The 19,502-nt window shown below is 39.0% G+C and overlaps 1 protein-coding gene across 1 annotated transcript in view; it reads right to left on the bottom strand.

Moving 5' to 3' along the window:
- The window catches only part of LOC143270127 (uncharacterized), a 69,503-nt gene that overhangs the window by 48,738 nt on the left and 1,263 nt on the right, over nt 1–19,502 (bottom strand). Inside the window, exon 2 of the transcript XR_013047093.1 lies at nt 15,395–15,437. The gene's annotated coding sequence lies outside the window, so the exon portion shown is untranslated. The remainder of the gene's footprint in view (nt 1–15,394; nt 15,438–19,502) is intronic.

Below are 19,502 nucleotides of genomic sequence, written 5' to 3'. Positions count from 1 at the left end.
GAATGCTGGAAATAGAAATCCTGACAAAACGAACAGGAACTACAGAAACAAGCATAACCAACCGATTGCAAGAGATGGAACAGAGAATCTCTGACACTGAAGACACGATAGAGAAAATAGATTCGTCAGTCAAAGAAAACAATAAAGACAAAAAAGTCCTAACACAAAACGTCCAGGAAATTTGGGACACCATGAAAAGACCAAACCTAAGAATAATAGGGATAGAAGAAGGAGAAGAATACCAACTCAAAGGCACAGAAAATATATTCAACAAAATCATAGAAGAAAACTTTCCTAACCTAAAGAAAGAAATACCTATGAAGATACAAGAAGCTTACAGAACACCGAATAGGCTGGATCCAAAAAAAAAGTCCCCTCGCCACATAATAATCAAAACACTAAACACACAGAATAAAGAAAAAATATTGAGAGCTGCAAAGGAAAAGGACCAAGTAACATATAAAGGCAAACCCATCAGAATGACACCAGACTACTCAATAGAGACTATGAAAGATAGAAGATCATGGACAAACCTCATGCAGACACTAAGAGACCATGGATGCCAACCCAGACTATTATACCCAGCAAAACTCTTAATCACCATAGGCGGAGTAAACAAAATATTCCAGGATAAAACCAGATTTAATCAATACCTGTCCACAAACCCAGCCCTACAGAAAGCACTAGAAGGGAAAATTCAACCCAAAGAAGCTAAACACATCCATGAAAAATCAAGCAATAGATAATCCTACACCAACATACACCACAGAAGGACAACACAACACAACCAAAAAATAACAGGAATTAACAATCACTGGTCATTAATATCCATCAATATCAATGGTCTCAACTCACCTATAAAAAGACACTGGCTAACAGAATGGATTAGAAAACAGGACCCATCCATATGCTGCATACAAGAAACACACCTTAACTCCAAAGACAGACACTACCTCCAAGTAAAGGGCTGGGAAAAGGTTTTCCAAGCAAATGGACCTAAGAAACAAGCTGGTGTAGCTATCCTAATATCTAATAAAATAGACTTCAAACTAAAATCAATCAAAAGACACCAGGATGGACATTACATATTCATCACAGGAAAAATCCACCAAGATGAAGTCTCGATTCTAAACATTTATGCTCCAAATACAAAAGCACCCACATTCATAAAAGAAACACTACTAAAGTTTAAAACGCACATCAAACCCCACACATTAGTAGTGGGAGATTTTAACACACCACTCTCACCAAAAGATAGATCTACCAGACTGAAACTTAACAAAGAAATAAAGGACCTAACAGATGTTATGACTCAAATGGACCTAACAGATATCTACAGAATATTCCATCCTAACACAAAAGAATATACTTTCTTCTCAGCACCCCATGGAACCTTCTCAAAAATTGACCACATGCTTGGACACAAAACAAATCTCAACAGATACAAAAAAATTGGAATAACCTCCTGTATTTTATCAGACCACCATGCCTTAAAGTTAGAACTCAATAACAACAAAAATTATAGAAAACCCACAAACTCATGGAAACTGAATAATACCCACCTGAAACATCAATGGGTCAAGGAAGAAATAAAGACAGAAATTAAAGAGTTCCTAGAATTCAATGAAAATGAAAGTACAACATACCCAAACTTATGGGACACTATGAAAGCAGTGCTAAGAGGAAAATTCATAGCTCTAAATGCACACATAAAGAAGATGGAGCAATCCCATACCAATGAATTAACAGCACAACTGAAAGCTCTAGAACAAAAAGAAACAAACCCACCCAGGAGAAATAGACGCCAGGAAATAATCAAATTGAGGGCTGAAATAAACGAAATAGAAAACAAGAGAACAATACAAAAAATCAATGAAACAAAGAGTTGGTTCTTTGAAAAAATCAACAAGATAGACAAACCACTAGCCAAATTAACCAAAAGGCAAAGAGAGAACACCCAAATTCACAAAATCAGAAATGAAAAGGGAGACATAACAACAGACAATGAGGAAATCCAGAGAATCATCAGATCATACTTCAAAAACCTGTACTCCACAAAAATGGAAAACCAGGAAGAAATGGACAATTTTCTGGATAAATACCAAATACCAAAATTAAATCAAGACCAGATAAACCATTTAAACAGACCAATAACCCCTAAAGAAATAGAAACAGTCATCAAAAGTCTCCCAACTAAAAAAAGCCCAGGACCAGATGGTTTCAGTGCAGAATTCTACCAGACCTTCAAAGAAGAACTAATACCAATCCTCTTCAAAGTGTTCCACACAATAGAAACAGAAGGAACACTACCAAACTCTTTTTATGAGGCTACAATTACCCTGATACCCAAACCACACAAAGATGCAACAAAGAAAGAGAACTACAGACCAATCTCCCTCATGAACATTGATGCAAAAATACTCAACAAAATATTGGCAAACCGAATCCAAGAATACATCAAAACAATCATCCATCACGACCAAGTAGGATTCATCCCAGGGATGTAAGGATGGTTCAACATACGGAAATCAGTCAATGTAATACACCATATAAACGAACTGAAAGAAAAAAACCACATGATCATCTCCCTAGATGCTGAAAAAGCCTTTGACAAAATCCAACACCCCTTCATGATAAAGGTCTTAGAAAGAATAGGAATACAAGGAACATTTCTAAACATAATAAAAGCAATTTATAGCAAGCCAACAGCAAACATCAAATTAAATGGAGAGAAACTCAAAGCGATACCACTAAAGTCAGGAACAAGACAAGGCTGTCCACTCTCCCCATATTTATTCAATATAGTACTAGAAGTTCTAGCTAGAGCAATAAGACAACAAAAGGAGATCAAAGGGATACAAATTGGCAAGGAAGAAGTAAAACTTTCACTATTTGCAGATGATATGATAGTATACATAAGTGACCCCAAAAACTCTACCAGGGAACTTCTACGGCTGATAAACTCCTTCAGTAAAGTGGCAGGATACAAGATCAACTCAAAAAAATCAGTAGCCCTCCTATACACAAATGATAAAAGGGCTGAGAAAGAAGTCAGAGAAACATCACCCTTTACAATAGCCACAAATAATATAAAATACCTTGGGATAACACTAACTAAACAAGTGAAAGACCTTTTTGATAAGAACTTTAAATCTCTAAAGAAAGAAATTGAAGAAGATATCAGAAAATGGAAGGATCTCCCATGCTCATGGATAGGTAGGATTAACATAGTAAAAATGGCAATCTTACCAAAAGCAATCTACAGATTCAATGCAATCCCCATCAAAATCCCAACACAATTCTTCACAGACTTGGAAAGAAAAATACTCAACTTTATATGGAAAAACAAAAGACCCAGGATAGCTAAAAGAATCCTATACGATAAAGCAACCCTTGGAGGCATCACCATCCCGGACCTCAAACTCTACTATAGAGCTATAGTAATAAAAACAGCTTGGTACTGGTATAAAAACCGACATATGGACCAATAGAATCGAATTGAAGACCCTGACATTAATCCATGCACATATGAACACCTGGTTTTTGACAAAGGAGCCAAAACTATACAATGGAACAAAGAAAGTATCTTCAACAAATGGTGCTGGCATAACTGGATGTCAATATGTAAAAGATTACAAATAGATCCATATCTGTCACCATGCACAAAACTCAAGTCCAAGTGGATTAAAGACCTAAACATAAATCCAGTTACACTAAACTTAATAGAAAAGAAGATAGGAAGCACTCTTGAACGCATTGGCACTGGAGACCATTTCCTAAATAAAACACCGACAGCACAGACCCTGAGCACAACCATTAATAAATGGGACCTCTCAAAACTGAGAAGCTTTTGCAGGGCAAAAGACACAGTCAATAAGACAAAAAGACACCCAACAGATTGGGAAAAGATCTTCACCAACCCCACATCTGACAGAGGATTGATCTCCACAATATATAAAGAACTCAAGAAACTAGACATCAAAGCACTGAACAGTCCAATTAAAAAATGGGCTAAAGAGCTAAACAGAGAATTCACAAAATAAGAACTACAAATGGCTGAAAGACATTTAAAGAAATGCTCAACATCCTTAATCATCAGAGAAATGCAAATCAAAACGACTCTGAGATACCACCTTACACCTGTTAGAATGGCTAAGATCAAAAACACCAATGACAACCAATGTTGGAGAGGATGTGGAGCAAAGGGAACACTCCTCCACTGTTGATGGGAATGTAAACTTGTACAACCACTATGGAAATCAGTATGGCGGTTTCTCAGAAAATTAGGAATCGAACTACCTCAAGACCCAGCCATCCCACTCTTGGGCATATACCCAAAGAATGCTGATACATACCATAAAGATACATGCTCAGCTATGTTCATAGCAGCACTATTTGTAATAGCCAGAACCTGGAAACAACCTAGATGCCCATCAACGGAAGAATGGATGAAAAAAATGTGGTACATATACACAATGGAGTACTACTCAGCAGAGAAAAACAATGAAAGCATGAAATTTGCAGGCAAATGGATGGAACTAGAAAAAATCATCCTGAGTGAGGTAACCCAAACCCAGAAAGACAGTTATGGTATGTACTCACTCATTGGTGGATTCTAGATATAAAATGAACAATTAGACAATAACCCATAGAACCATAGAGGCTATATATATAGCATGGAGGTCCCTAGGACGACTGTGGCATATAATAAATTTCAGTTTTACTCAATTATTGAAAAAAAATAGCCAAATGAATGGAAACACATGAACTATAAACCAAAGGCTGAGGGGCTCCCAGCTGGATCAGGCCCTCTGAATAGGTGAGACAGTTGATTGGCTTGATCAGTTTGGGAGGCATCTAGGCAGTGGGACCAAGTCCTGTGCTCATTCCATGAGTTGGCTGTTTGAAACCAGGAACTTATGCAGGGACACTTGGCTTAGTCTGGGAGGAAGGGACTGGACCTCCCTGGACTGAGTCTACCAAGTTGATCACAGTCCTCGGGGGAGGACTTGTCCTGGAGGAGGAGGGAATGGAGGGTGGGCTGGGGGTAAGGGGAGGGCGTGGGAGGGGGGAGAATAGGGGAACCCATGGCTGATATGTAGAACTGAATGGTATTGTAAAGTAAAAAATATATATCACAAAATAAAAGAATAAAGGATGTTGTCTTGCCCATCAAAAAAAAAAAAAAAACCTCAAGCCTCAAGCCGCTAGATAATAGAAAGTATAATAGTTCAGGCACTTCTAGGGAATGAACACTCACCCACTAGGAATCCTTTAGGAATCCCAACTAAAGTGATTTATGGCAGAAAACATTATCTCATAGGAGGCAGATGGTGGGCCCCTCTGTTGAGAAAGTTCAGCATGGAAAACTTAAGGACTACAGCAGAACTCCTTCCCCTTACAGGTGTAAAAGTACAATAGTCCATATTCCAGCAGGTAAAAAGGTTTTATATTAGAAGAGATATGTGGTAAAGAACTGAAGAAAGACTTAGGGAGGATCTGCAGCATCCAAATTGGCTAAATGGGTCATGAGAACCAGAAAAGTAGAAGTACATAATAAACTAGCAAGCGGCTGAGATAAAGATGAAGGACACAGCTGCAAGAAGCCTACACAAGTCTAGGAACTGTACTAAGTTTAAAAAACACAGACTGCTCTTTGGGTCATCAAGTTCTTGTGAGTGAAGGCATACGTCTAGCAAAAATTAGTAACTGTGTCCTTGATTTTTTTTAAAGATGATGTAATTGAATTATTGCCAAGCTCTTGTTCCTTGTATGACTTGAAGGTTTTCTTTTCTGTATATAAACTACTGATTTGCAGAAGTAAAATTGCAGCAGATTCAAACCGCTTTTGAGTGTGTTGTCTGTCTGTCAGTCGCCGAATCCTTGCCTTCCTGACTACCCAAGCCCTGATTCTCCTACGGTCGTGGTACTCCCAGTGGGGCAGTCCATGGCACTCTCTTCCAGTCCCCTCAGTTTCCCTTTCTCCATCCTCAGAAACAGGTCATCCACCAGGTCAACCCTCCCTGGCATCCACTTTTAATACACAAACAGCCCCTAGTCCTCCTGTTCATTGTTCCTGCTCTACCTTGGGACCTCCTATACCTCCTCAATCTAGACCAGCCCCAGTTCTTCGTTTGCGAGTGGTTGCTGGGGTGGATGGTCTAGTCAGGGTAAATGTCCCCTTTTCATTATCTGAGCTCTCCCAAATATAAAATAGGTTGGGGTCCTATACGGTCAATTCTTCCACTTTTTTATTAAATAATTCCAGTACATTACCCAATCCTATGATCTTACCTTTCATGATGTCTATATGATTGTTTGTACAAACAATCTTGCCCCAGAGGAGCTTAGGTGAGTCTGGTGATCAGGCTAGGTTCCATGCAGGCAAACTCCAGCCAACAGATAACACCTACCCAGTGAAGGCTAGGGCAGTCCCAGACCAGGAGCCGGGATGGGATTACAATAACCCAGGGGACATTCTAGCTAGAAATAGGTTTGAACCTGCCTCCTAGCTGGCTTCTGCAAGACTGTCCTTAAGTCAATAAATCATGAAAAAGTCCAAGAGGTCATACAGGGGAAAAATGAAAACTCATCTGAATTCCTCAACTGCTTTACAAAGGCCCTCTCACAATGTATCAACCTGGATCCTGAGACTCCAGATGGAAAGCACCTCCTTATGAAGCCAACCTTTGAGTCACCCATTACTGTCCTTTCTCTTCACCATCTGTCACACCTTTTAACATATAAGGGCCTTCTAACATTACCTCCCTCTCAAGTTCTCTCCCTTCAGGTGGCACTGGTTGAGAACACAGCACTGACTTTTCAACCATGTCCACCTCTTTACATCTCAAATCTTCTCTCCCAACCAGTCCTGGAATACTCCCCATCACACTCACACGTTGAGACCCTAAGAGAGTCACCACCCCATCTGATACATATGCAGAAATGAGCATTACTTCAGGCTACTTATACATGGTATACAGATGGCAGCATCTTCCTATATAAAGGAGTACATGGAGTGGAATATGCAATTGTCTCAGATACCATAGTGGTCAAAACGCAAGCTCTTCCAGCCCATACCACAAATCAGCAGGCTGAACTGGTAGTTCTAACCCATGCTTCTCAAATAGCAGACAACCCTCAAAACTATATACAGACCACCTTAAATAATAACTAAAAGTGTTAATGGTCTTAACTGCCTAAGGAAGAGATAGAGACAAGTAGAATGGGTAAGAAAAGCAGGTCGATGGTTTTTTTTTGTTTGTTTGTTTTTTTTGCTTCTGTGAAACAGATTTGACTACCAGTGAGAGACATAAACTAAGGTTGACAAGTTGGAAAAATATTTTCCATATAGATGTAAGTAAAAATAAGAAAGCATGGCTATTCTAATATCTCATCATTTTGATTTTAAACCAGACCTAGTCTTAAGAGACTGGAAGAAAATGCTATACTCCTAAAAGAGATACTACAATCCTAACTATATATTCACTCAACACAGAGACACCAGATTTCATAAAATAGTTTTAGTTTAAAACTACAGAACAATGTCAACAAAGTGATATTGTACCTCATTCTCACTGATAGGCAAGTCATCTGGAAAAAGACTAAATAAAGAAATTGTAAAGTAAAATTATGTAGAATGTTAATTCTACTTCTATATTTAGCAAAATTGAGCATGTCTGAATTTCTAGATAGATTACATGTTTACATTAAGGAGAGGTGGTTCAGTATGAAAAAAGCAACTTTCAGTAAACTGTGCTCATATTAAAATAACTTTAAAATTTCTTCAAAATATGAGCATCATGGTCAAGAATTCATTTGTTTCCTAACAACTAGTGGCCTATAATGCTCAAAACTTTGACAAGACAATCATTTTTATGAATTTTAATACAAAATATACAAAAACTAGAACAATTCTGGTAATTCTTTTGTCACACACTGACAAGACCTTCCATGTCTATGGAGACAAGGTGATGTAACTTAAGACTCATTTGTCCTCTAAATGCAAGTCCATACAGCAATGAAAAACAACATTGGATATTGGTCTTCTTCAAAACTCTGAGCACATAGACTTACAGCCTGCATTTCCTTCTCTGAGAATCAGGACATAAAAAATTATGGGGACATCATAGAGGGTCTAGCTATCCTCCAAAACTGATATTTCATTTGAATTTTGGAAAAAGTTAATGACACAGTATGCTAATTTACTAATTCTACCTATTAAGCCCATTGTAACTTTAGAATATCTGGAAAGTCTAGATGTCTCTACCAATGAATGTAGTCTCACTATGTATATCTGTGTAGAGTAGAACTGTCTTTGTAGACCAGGCTGGCCTTGAACTGAGACATATCTGACAGCTTCTGCCTCCCAAGTGCTGGGATTGTATCTGTGCCTGTTCTACACATGTGCCAAAATACCTGTTTTCAGAAAAAAGTCAAATCACTGTAAGAACTAATTTTTGCTAAAGGAGGGTTCTAAAGTATGGTGGTATTTTATTTGTACTGAAATGTGATTTTATTTGTATGTTAATAAATAAAGTTGCCCGAGGGACAGAGCTAATAGCAAGCCATAGCAGAGCTAGGCATTCGTGGTGCACGCGTTTAATCCCAGCACTTGGTAGAAGAGCTAGGCAGATCTCCGTGTGGTCAAGGATACAGTCAGTGTTGGAGACACATGCCTGTAATCTCAATACCATAGAAGACCTGGAGGGCTGTACATACAGGCAGTGATGAGGCAGTCATGTGTTTAGGTTTACAACCAATGAGAAGGCAGAACAGAAAGACTATATAAAGACAGACACACAGGAAGTAGGTCTCTTTCAGAGAGGTAGGACCACCACAGGAGGAAGGGTAAGGTTTTAGCTCTGAGCTCTGACCTCTTGGTTTTCTTCTTTACATTGGTTCTGTGTTTCTTATTTAATAAGATGGTTGGTTACATCTACACTAAAGTATTAAGTGTATGTGTATTTTCTATAATTTAAATTGATGACACATGGAAAGAAGGAAGAATAAATAAAACTTCACAAATTTGAACAAGCCAAAGTTCATGTTATATTATACCTTCAACATGAACTATCAAAATCATCTAAGGTACACAAACATGTATCACATAGTATCATGTTTTCAAACTACTGTGAGAAATATTTTGTCATTTAATGTGAAAAATACTAATTAAAAGGAAAATATGTACATTTGGGCAGTAGTAGTATCAGAAGTAGCACAGAAAACTCTCATGACCCTATGGCTGGCTGGCAAGGAATTATCGGATCTGGTTGACACAGGTGCAGATGTTACCATTATTAGAAAGGAGGAATGGCCCATAACTTGGTCATTAGATGCTACCTTGACCCCTTTGAAGGGAATAGGACAAAGTCAAAACCATGAAAGGAGTTCAAAAATTTTAAATTGGAAAGATCAGGACAGTTATCAAGGTATCATACAACCTTGTGTTATAGCCAGATTACCAATCATCTTCTTGGGTAGAGACTTATCTCAACTTGGAATAATCATGTGCAGTACTAATGATGTTATTACCACTCAAATGTTGAAAAATGGGTACTTACCAGGTAAAAACTTAGGAAAACATGGAACAGGAATACTAAAACCTCTAGAGGCCACCCCTAGTCAAAAAGAGCAGGATTAGACCATTTTTTCCATGGGGGTCATTGATACTCCTGTGACTCATGCAGAAAAAATCAGCCTGTGTGGGTCAATCAATGGCCTGTTACCCATGAAAAATTATTGACTGCACAGCAGCTGGTACAGAAGTAGCTTGAAGCTGGCCATATCACCCCTAGTAATTCTCATTAGAATACTCCTATCTTTGTTATTAAGGAAAAAATCAGGTAAATAGCGGCTATTACAAGTTTTAAGGGCAGTGAATAAAATGATGGTATTGATGGGAGACTTTCAACCTGGCCTCCCTTCACCCATCACCATACCTTTGGGACATTTCAAAGTTATCATAGACTTGAAAGATTGCTTTTTTTTACCATCCCCTTTCACCCAGAGGATCAAAAATGCTTTGCCATTCAGCCTACCTGCCATCAATTTTAAAGCACCAGTGAGGAGATGTCAATGGCATGTCCTCCCACAGGACATGGCTAATAATCCCACTTTATATAAATCTTATGTTGCTCTTGCAATGTAATCAGTAAGAAATCATTGGCCAATCATGCTGCACATTAATTTCATTTCCATCATTTTCCTTTTGTTTCTATCTCCCCCACTGCTAAAAGCAAGCAAACAAACAAACAAACAAACACCACAGTTACGGCTTTGGTCAGATGGCTTAGTGGGTGAAGGTGCTTCCTGCCAAAGCTCATCATATGAGTTAAATTCCTGGGACCCACGTGGAGAAAGGGGTGACCTGACTCTAGCAAATTCTCATCTGACCCTCACACACGTACCATGGCGTGTCTGTGTATACACGCACATCCCTGCACATATATACATACATACATACATACATACATACATACATGCAATAGATTATGCTGAGTGTGAGGACTCCTCAGAAGCTTACCTTCAACAACCCAAAAGCTTGACTAAGCACACAAGTATTATAATTCACTATGCAACAGTCTCTAGTTTTATATACATTTAAAGCATTTTGTTAAGAATGTAAAATGAGCAGTTTTTAAAACCATGTTTAGATATAGGCTTGGTAGTGCAGGCCTGTAAGCTTAATTACTTAGGAAACTGGGGCAGAAGAATGCTGAGTTCAAGGCCATCCTGCTATAGAGTGAGTTCAAAACCAGCCTGGGCAACTGAATGAGACTCTGTCTCAAAATGAATAAAAACTTAAAAGGTGCTTGAGACCCAGGTGGGTGGTAGAGTACATGCACAGCAGTGGTGAAACCTCAGTCCAGTATCAGTCCAGTCAAACAAACAAACAAACAAACCAGCCAACGCTTAATAAATACAAATAAATTTATAAATCATTTCCATTCAGATAAAAATTTTAAGTCACAGTAATTCTAAAGCTAGGGAACATTATTTTATTCAAATTGAGGTATTTTATGAAATATCCAACATCTTCAGGAAGTCTTCTTCTAATATGGAAGCTACCTGAAATAATGACAAGGTTAATTAATACCTTAATTTTTACTTATGCCACATTCTGAATGCAGGATATTTAGAAAAGATTATTTTTACCAAACTATTACCTACTTTCTTTTTCCAGTTTATGTAACTCATAATAACTCTGGATTTAGTCACATCCCAAGTGGATTTTAAACAAACTTCTTGTCATCAATTGTCATATGTATCCTGATATGTTCAACAACTGGTAAATGTAGTTTGTTTCATGAAATAAAATTTAGTGAGTCCATGGTTCAAAATAAATATTTGCACCGGGCGTGGTGGCACACCCCTTTAATCCCAGCACTCGGGAGGCAGAGCCAGGCAGATTTCTATGAGTTCAAGGCCAGCCTGGGCTACCAAGTGAGCTCCAGGAAAGGTGCAAAGCTACACAGAGAAACCCTGTCTCGAAAAAACCAAAAAAAAAAATTTGCTCATATTCTTAAAAAGTATTATATTGGAGTGGAGAGGCAGGAATGGTATAGATGCAGTGGTCATATATGAAGTTCTCAAAAAAAATTTAAAATAAAAAACTACTATCTTGCACTGATGAGGCAACATTTTGTCCTTTGTATAGATTCTCACATATCTTAGTAAAACTATATGTTACCTTGTAATACAGTTGTGCTGTGGGATGGTCTGTATGTCAAATCTGTTGCTCTGATTGGTCAATAAATAAAACACTGATTGGCCAGTGGCCAGGCAGGAGGAAGTATAGGCAGGACAAGGAGGAGAAGAATTCTGGGAAGTGGAAGACTGAGTCAGAGAAACTGCCAGCCACCACCATGACAAACCGCATGTGAAGACACTGGTAAGCCACAAGCCACGTGGCAAGGTATAGAGTTATAGAAATGGATTAATTTAAGCTATAAGAACAGTTAGCAAGAAGCCTGCCACAGCCATACAGTTTGTAAGCAAAAAAAAAAAAAAGAAAAGAAATCATTGGCCAGAAATGTAAATAATCCACTATATGGATGATATTTTGATAGCTGGAAAAGATGGTGGCAAGGTTTTAAAATGTTATGATGAACTTAATAATGCCTTGCAAAGTAAGGGACTGGAGGTAGCACTTGATAAAGTTCAGCTAAAGGTTCTATATACTTATCATGGATTCCAAATGATGGCATCTAAAATTTCCTCTCAGAAATTAGAGTTAAGATTAGGTAAATTTAAAACCTTAAATGATTTTTAAAAACTTCTTGGAGATATTAATTGACTTATCCCATATTTGAATCTCAGTAAGAGTGATGTAAAAACTCTTTATGATATATTACCTGGAAATGCTAATGCCATGTCTCCCTGTGAGCTTACTCTGGCAGGGAGAAAAGCATTTCAAATCATAGAACAAGCCATACGATCACAAGCTGCCACATTTATGGATTATGATAAACTTTTGAAATTTATTATATGTAGAACAGTTCTTTCATCAACTGCTGTTTTTTGGCAGACTGCACCTTTAATGTGGATGCATCTCCCGGCCACACATAAAAGGGACATTGGACCATATTATGAGGCTGCATCTCATCTTATAATTTTAGGGAGAGAACAAGGAAGGTGCTATTTTGGTAGAGAACCAGATGTTATTATACAACCTTAAACCAAAGAACAAATTGATTGGCTTATGCAAACTACTGAATTCTGGCCTATTGCCTTGGCCTCATATTTGGGAATCTTAGATAATCATTACCCTCCAGATAAACTTATTGATTTTGCCAATAAGCATGAATTTGTATTTTCTATGTGACATCATTTGTTCCCTTGAGGTATGCCCTATTGATATTCACTGATGGCTCCTCAACAGGCACCAATGCTTTTGCTTATAATTATGAAGTAGTACAATTTACTACAAATGGCTCCTTTGCATAAATAACAGAGCTACATGCTGTCATTGCTGTTTTTCAGCATTTTCTGATCAATTTCTTAATATCCATACAGATAGTGCTTACATTACACACTCTGTGACTTTGCTGGAAACTGCCAGTCAAAATAAAAATGTTGCCAACACTGGGGATTTGTTTAGGAAATTACAAACACTTATTGAAAGGAGAACTTGTCCTTTCTTCATAAGGCACTTATGTGCTTATTCTGGACACCCAGGGCCTTTGGCTGAGGGAAATCAGAAAGCTCAACCAGCTGCTTGCCCATGATCCTCTAATGCACCAAAATTGGAAAGTTTTTAAAGATTTATTTGTGTGTGTGTGTGTGTGTGTGTGTGTGTGTGTGTGTGTGTGTGTGTGCCTTTTTCTGATTGTTTAATTGGAATGATTTGGACATTTCACCATATATATGTATTTCATATATATTTATGTATTTTGCATTTATACATGAAATATATGCATTTATCGTATATAATGAATCATATATGAATATATATACATGTTTCATATGTGTTTTATATATCATATTTATATGACATATCTGCATGTATATATTTCAAATTTCCATAAAGACTTATAGCATATTGTCCTGTTGTACAGCAGCTTCCTCTAAATTGAAAAATTCACTCATGTAGGGAGCTGGAAAATTCATGAAATTCAGGAAGTAAACATACTTCCCATTTGAGAAATCTGAAGCTTACAAGATTTGTGAAGTCCCTTCCCTGTCTTTATAAAAACATTAGATAAATGGAGGAGACTCTGACCTGCCAAACTGCCTAGAGGAGATTTTGGACCTGGTGAGCTGCTTGCAAATTGCACAGAGAGCTCATCCAGGAATACAGCTTTCAACAGTTGCCACCCACGCTGGGATGGACTTTTCTGGTGATGCAACTGCTTTTGAGTCACGCCTGCTCCTGTAAGTAACCCCTCACCTACACTCCAATTAAAAAGCCTGCCAAGAAGTCATTAGCTCACCAAATTGGTGCAATCATGACTTTGGTCTCTCATTGGGTGACAGACCTGTGTGTTTTATCTTCCCAGAAAAAGTTTAGATACAACTCCTCAACATGTATAAATTCCATGTCCATAGATACAAGCAACCATGGATTGAAAATGCTGGAAAAAACCATTTGTGTAGTGAACACATGCAGATCTTTGGTTGTCATTAGTTTCTAAACCAGCAGTTCTCAATCTGTTGGTCATGGCTGTCAGAAAACACGTATTTCGTATCATCTTAGGAACTGTGACACCACTCAGTGGCAAAATTACAGTTACGAAGTAGCAACAATAATACTGTTATAGTTGTGGCTCACCACAACATGAGGAACTGCATTGCAGAGCCACAGCGTTAGGAAGGCTGAGAACCACTGCTCTAAATGGTTCTAATGCAGAACAGCTGTCTGCAGATCATTTACGTGTGTTAGCTGTCCTGCATCACCTAGACGTGATCTAGAGGTCATCTGCAAATTCTACCCTAGATAGAAGAGACTTGAGCAGCAAAGATTTTGTGTACAATCTTTGTTAATGCCAAAGAATAGTACAATTTTTTTGTATCTCTATTTTAAATTTCTTAATAAAACTTATAACTAAAGAAATGAATAATTGTGCCAGCAAGACAGCTCACAGCAGGTCAAAGAATTTCCTGAGCATAGGCCTGATGATCTGAGTTAGATCTTCAGACCCATAGTGGGAGGAGAGAACCAAGCCCCAAAAGTTGTCAAAAGTTGAGCTCCACACCCACACCTGACATGCATTCACACACACACACACACACACACACACACACACACACACATATACACACACACACATATACACACACACACATACACACATACACACACACACTGAAAATAATATCGATAATGATAATAATAATAATAATAAAAGAAATTAGTAACTGACATTTGCCTAATATAAACAAGTCCTGGGGTTCATCCTCTTCACCAAAGAAAAGAAATGAGTAACCGAATAGTGAGGATGTTAAAAACCAAGCATAGAAAATGGATATATAGTCTGCATCTTTATGTCTAGCCATCAATAAAGGGGTTGCTATGCACCTCCTGCTGGCCAAAATCATTCCACTACTTGCTTCTGTAAATACAGTTTTATAGGAAAGTATAAGTCCTCTTCACATGTTGCCTGTGGCTGCTTTTCTACTATGAACCCCAAGCTGATGCTCAGACAGATTTTTAGCACATCTGTGATCAGAAGTCTCAGAACCTCTACCCCAGCATCCTAGCCTCCATGAGTTCCATAACCTGGCCACCCTTTGCATCACCATCATAGCCATGGGCAGTACACATATTCTCCCAGAATCCTCTCCAAGGTCCCCTGACTCAGGCCCTTCTTCCCACCCTTCTCCTTGGGAAGTAAGCTCCCTCCACCCTCCACCCTCCACCCCTCCTTCATTAAACCATGGGCTTCCTCCTAACCTGTTTGAAGCAGCTCTCCACAAGGTTAGGTGGAAACATATTTCTGCACAAAAACATCAGAGAAGGGAAAGTGGTTAGAGTTTGGGAGTGAGCCAAAGGTCATTCCTGCACTGATAGCCATGGAAACAGTAGCAGCAGGCAATGTAGAAATGCATGGTGTGGGCCCAGTGTTGAGCAAAGTACCTGCCCTCCATCATCTGACATAAATCCTGCAATGACCCTAGAAGTAAACACTGTAAACATCTCTAGCTTCCACAGGAGGTAACCGAAGGCCAGAGGAGATCGCCCAGACCCATAGAGCTGCTCAGAGGTGCAGATGTACTTACCATGGATTGATTATAGTTAGGCGGCTCCCAAAGTCATGGAATCTGATTGCCATAACGGTGATGGTGGAGCCTTGGACTAAAGAAGTTTACAGAGTAATAGGAAGTGGCCTTGTTTTTGATATGCTTACTCTGGATAACCATCATGTGCTCTTTGCCTGTTAGGATGCAGCTAGAAGGTCCTCACTAGATGCTTGTGCAAAGATTCTTTTGGGCCCTGTATAACCTTTGTAAATGACTCAGTTTTCTTTCCTGATTCCTCAACTCTGTCCCATGCATTCAAGGCTACCATTTGACATAGAATTAAGGGTTAGATATCATATAAACATTGTGTTTGTACTACAGCATATTGGCCTTCTCCAACAAGCTGATCCTGGAAGACTTGTATTCCTTTATCCCTCCATTGTTTTTCTATGTTTTTAGCCTCTTCCGTGAACCACATTTGCCACTGGAGCCATTGACCAGGTTCCAGAACAGCCTGTGCCATTTCCTGCCAGTCCTGTGGTTTAATCCTATTATATGTTCACCAGGAGTTTAACATTTGCTTTACATATGGGGAATGCATGCCATAAGATACTATTGCTTCCTTAAACCTTCATAAATCTAACATTTCCATTGGAGTCCAAATATTTTGTGTATTCACTTGATCAGGTAACTGCTGTACAGTTACTGTATAAATTAAGGTTGATTGTGTGAAAACAGGCATTCTTTCTGTAACCTTATGATCCAATCTTGAAACAACTTCACTGTTACTTTCTTCTCGCTGAATTTGAATTTCTCTATAATTCATTTTAACAGGTTTAACAGGTTTTTCTAAAACTTTTATCCTGGCACTTAAATTGACTATCTTTTTAAATATTAAAATAGCATAAGAAAAGCAATAAAGTGCATCATTCGATCAATATTAATCTTCTTGTATAGTTGTTCCATTGTCAGACTGCCTAAAATTTCAAACAATGCCCAATTTTCTTCCAGTGTACACATAAAACCCATTTTTTTGTGTGTGTGTGGAAAAATTGTATAAAGGATTAGAAGACAGGGGTTCAATATTCCAGGCTAATGGGGATGAAAGTGCTAAGAAACTTGATCTGGCATCATGGTTTGCCTTCTTGTTCTGAAAGGTTTCACTGTACTCTGTGAGTGTGAGCAGTTATCACATGTCCAGTGAGACAAAAGGAAAGAATTAACATAGTGAAAATCACAGCTGTATACATTTACAGTGATCTAGGCAGGCATGGTGAAGGTGTGGTACATAGACTTGCATTTGAGTTCAACCCTGTACCTTTTGGATTTCTGCTTATTTATTGAATTGTTTTTAATGGTTAATTACTCCCTGCTGGACCTTCTCTCCCTTTAGTTCTAGGATGGGACTCAGGGCCTCTTGTACACTTGATGAAAGCTCTACTCCTGAGCCATGCCCTCTTACTCCATCACTCATGTATGCTTTTACTAGCCTACAGTCAGCCTTTAAAAAAAATCACATTTATTCAGTGTGTGTATGTGTGTGTGTGAGAGAGAGTGTGTGTGTGTGTGTGTGTGAGTGTGTACAAAGTAGTCAGAGGACAATCTGTGGGAGTTAGTTCTCTCCTTTCATCGTGTGGGGCCAGGACTAAATTCAGGCCATCCAGCTTGGCAGCAATCCTCTTTACCCATCAAACCACCTTGTCCTCCCCACCCCCACTTCTGCAAATAGTTTGTTTTGTGAACTCCTTTCCAGCAACTCACCTTTGCCACCGCAGCTTGAAAGCACCTGCAGAACTACACAGTGAATAAATGCAGCTGTGTGCTAACACCATGATTAAAAAATGCCAACAACACAGATATCAGGCCATATTTGATTCACAGACTAAAATGTCAACTCCCACACAATCTTGTTGTTTCTGGGTCTTAGAGAATTTGTTCCAGACACACCCCCCATCCTAGGTAGACTCCAAACCCCTTGTATTTCTAAAGTCTTTTACATAAAATGGCATCATATTTGCACAAAACACATTCCTGTCTTCTTTCATTTTTAACTCATCTCTATATTACGTTTAACACCTAGCACAGTGGGTAAAGGAGCTTGTCACCAAACTTGAAGTCCTGTGTTCAATCTCTGGGACTTACATGGTAGAGGAGAGAATGGACGCCAAAAAAGTTGTCCTCTGACCACACACATGCAGTAATAAATACAAGAATAACTCCACCTACCACAACTCCAATACTCTGCATATACTTGCAATGCTATATTGTTTAGGGAATAAGAAGAAAAGTCTGTTTGTGCCCAGTACAGATGCAAATTGAACAACTTTTTATCAATTGATTGATCGATTTTTGGTGCTGAGAATTAAATCCAAGCCTTTGCACATTCTAAACTCACACTACCACTGATTTTTTTAAAAAAGATTTATTTTGAGGATGGAGAGATGGCTCAACATTTAAGAGTGCCTGTTGCTCTCACAGAGAACCCAGATTCTGCTCCCAGCACCCACAGGGCTGCTCACAACTCCCTGTAGCTCTTGTTCCAGAGGATCCAAGGCCCCTTTCTGGACTCCATGGTCACAGCACATACAGTGCACATATATACATGGAGTCAAACACTCACACACATAAAATAGAAATTATTTTTATCTTTTTAATTATGTGTATTCACATGTGGCTATGTGCACTTGAGTTCAGGTGACTGCAGAGACAGAAGAAAGAGTTGGACCCTCTGGTTCTGAGCCACCTGACCTGGTCCTTTCAAAGAACAGCAAGCATTGTTAACCTCTGAACCATCTCTCCAGCCTTACCATAGAGTTTTAAAAAGTATTCCTTGGTAGTTTCATATATGAGCACATGTATATTTAGATCATGTCTAACTCTCTTCTTTTTTCTCTTCAACTCTTCTTGACTCCTCCTAACTCCTTTTAACTTCATGTTGCTACCTCCTCCTCTTTATCCACGGAGTCCATTTAGTGCTGCCCACCAACCACTGGAGCATGGGCAACCTATCATGGGCCACACTACTGTCAAGAGCTCTTGAAGCTAGATGTGAGCTGATTGATTGACTTTCTGATACGGGGTGTTTCTACTCAACTCAGGCTGGCCTTGAACTCCTGCTTCTTCTGTCTCAGCCTCCTAAATGCCGAGATAATTGGAGTGCAGCTCTAGGCTTGACTAACTGAACACTTTATATCCAGTGTTGGTTTTATTGAGGAGGTTGATTTGTGGATCTGCAGAGCCAGCTGCTGGACTGTAGGAAAGAGACAAGTGTTCAGGATCCTGACTGGTTTGGACTCTGTTGAATGCTCTTGGGATTTTAGGTGATTTCAAGTTATCATTTAGTAACTAGGAACTTGATGTCCCAGAGAAGAGAGAGAGACTGCTCATCTTCTGTGCTGTCCTGTGTCTGTGAGTGTTCAGAGCAAAGTGAGAAGCAACACTGAGGCTTCAGAGGACCAGTTCATTTGGAGCAAAATCCTGAAAGGGGCTTCGCACTGAGAAGGAGTTGCAGGATGCAGGGCATGGAAAGCCTAGTCAGGCAACTTGTCTTTTGGAAGCAGGTGGAGAACTCAGACAGATACAGAGGGCAGCCATCTTAGAAGACAGCCACGTGGGTAGTAGCATCCAAACAATGCTGGAACAGTTCAACATGGTGGTGCATGCCTGCAATCCCAGCTACTTGGGAAGCTGAGGGGATCAGTACTGAGAACTGAACTTGGGGCCTTGAACATAGTAGGCAAGTACTCTACCACTGAGCTATATAGTCTGTCCCTCTTTACATGAGAATTTTATTTTCGGTTTTGGTGTGTGTGTGTGTGTGT

This window comes from Peromyscus maniculatus, chromosome 22 (genome assembly GCF_049852395.1).
Source record: "Peromyscus maniculatus bairdii isolate BWxNUB_F1_BW_parent chromosome 22, HU_Pman_BW_mat_3.1, whole genome shotgun sequence".
In the NCBI taxonomy this organism is placed as follows: domain Eukaryota; kingdom Metazoa; phylum Chordata; class Mammalia; order Rodentia; family Cricetidae; genus Peromyscus; species Peromyscus maniculatus.
This window is presented reverse-complemented; position numbering and strand designations above follow the sequence as displayed.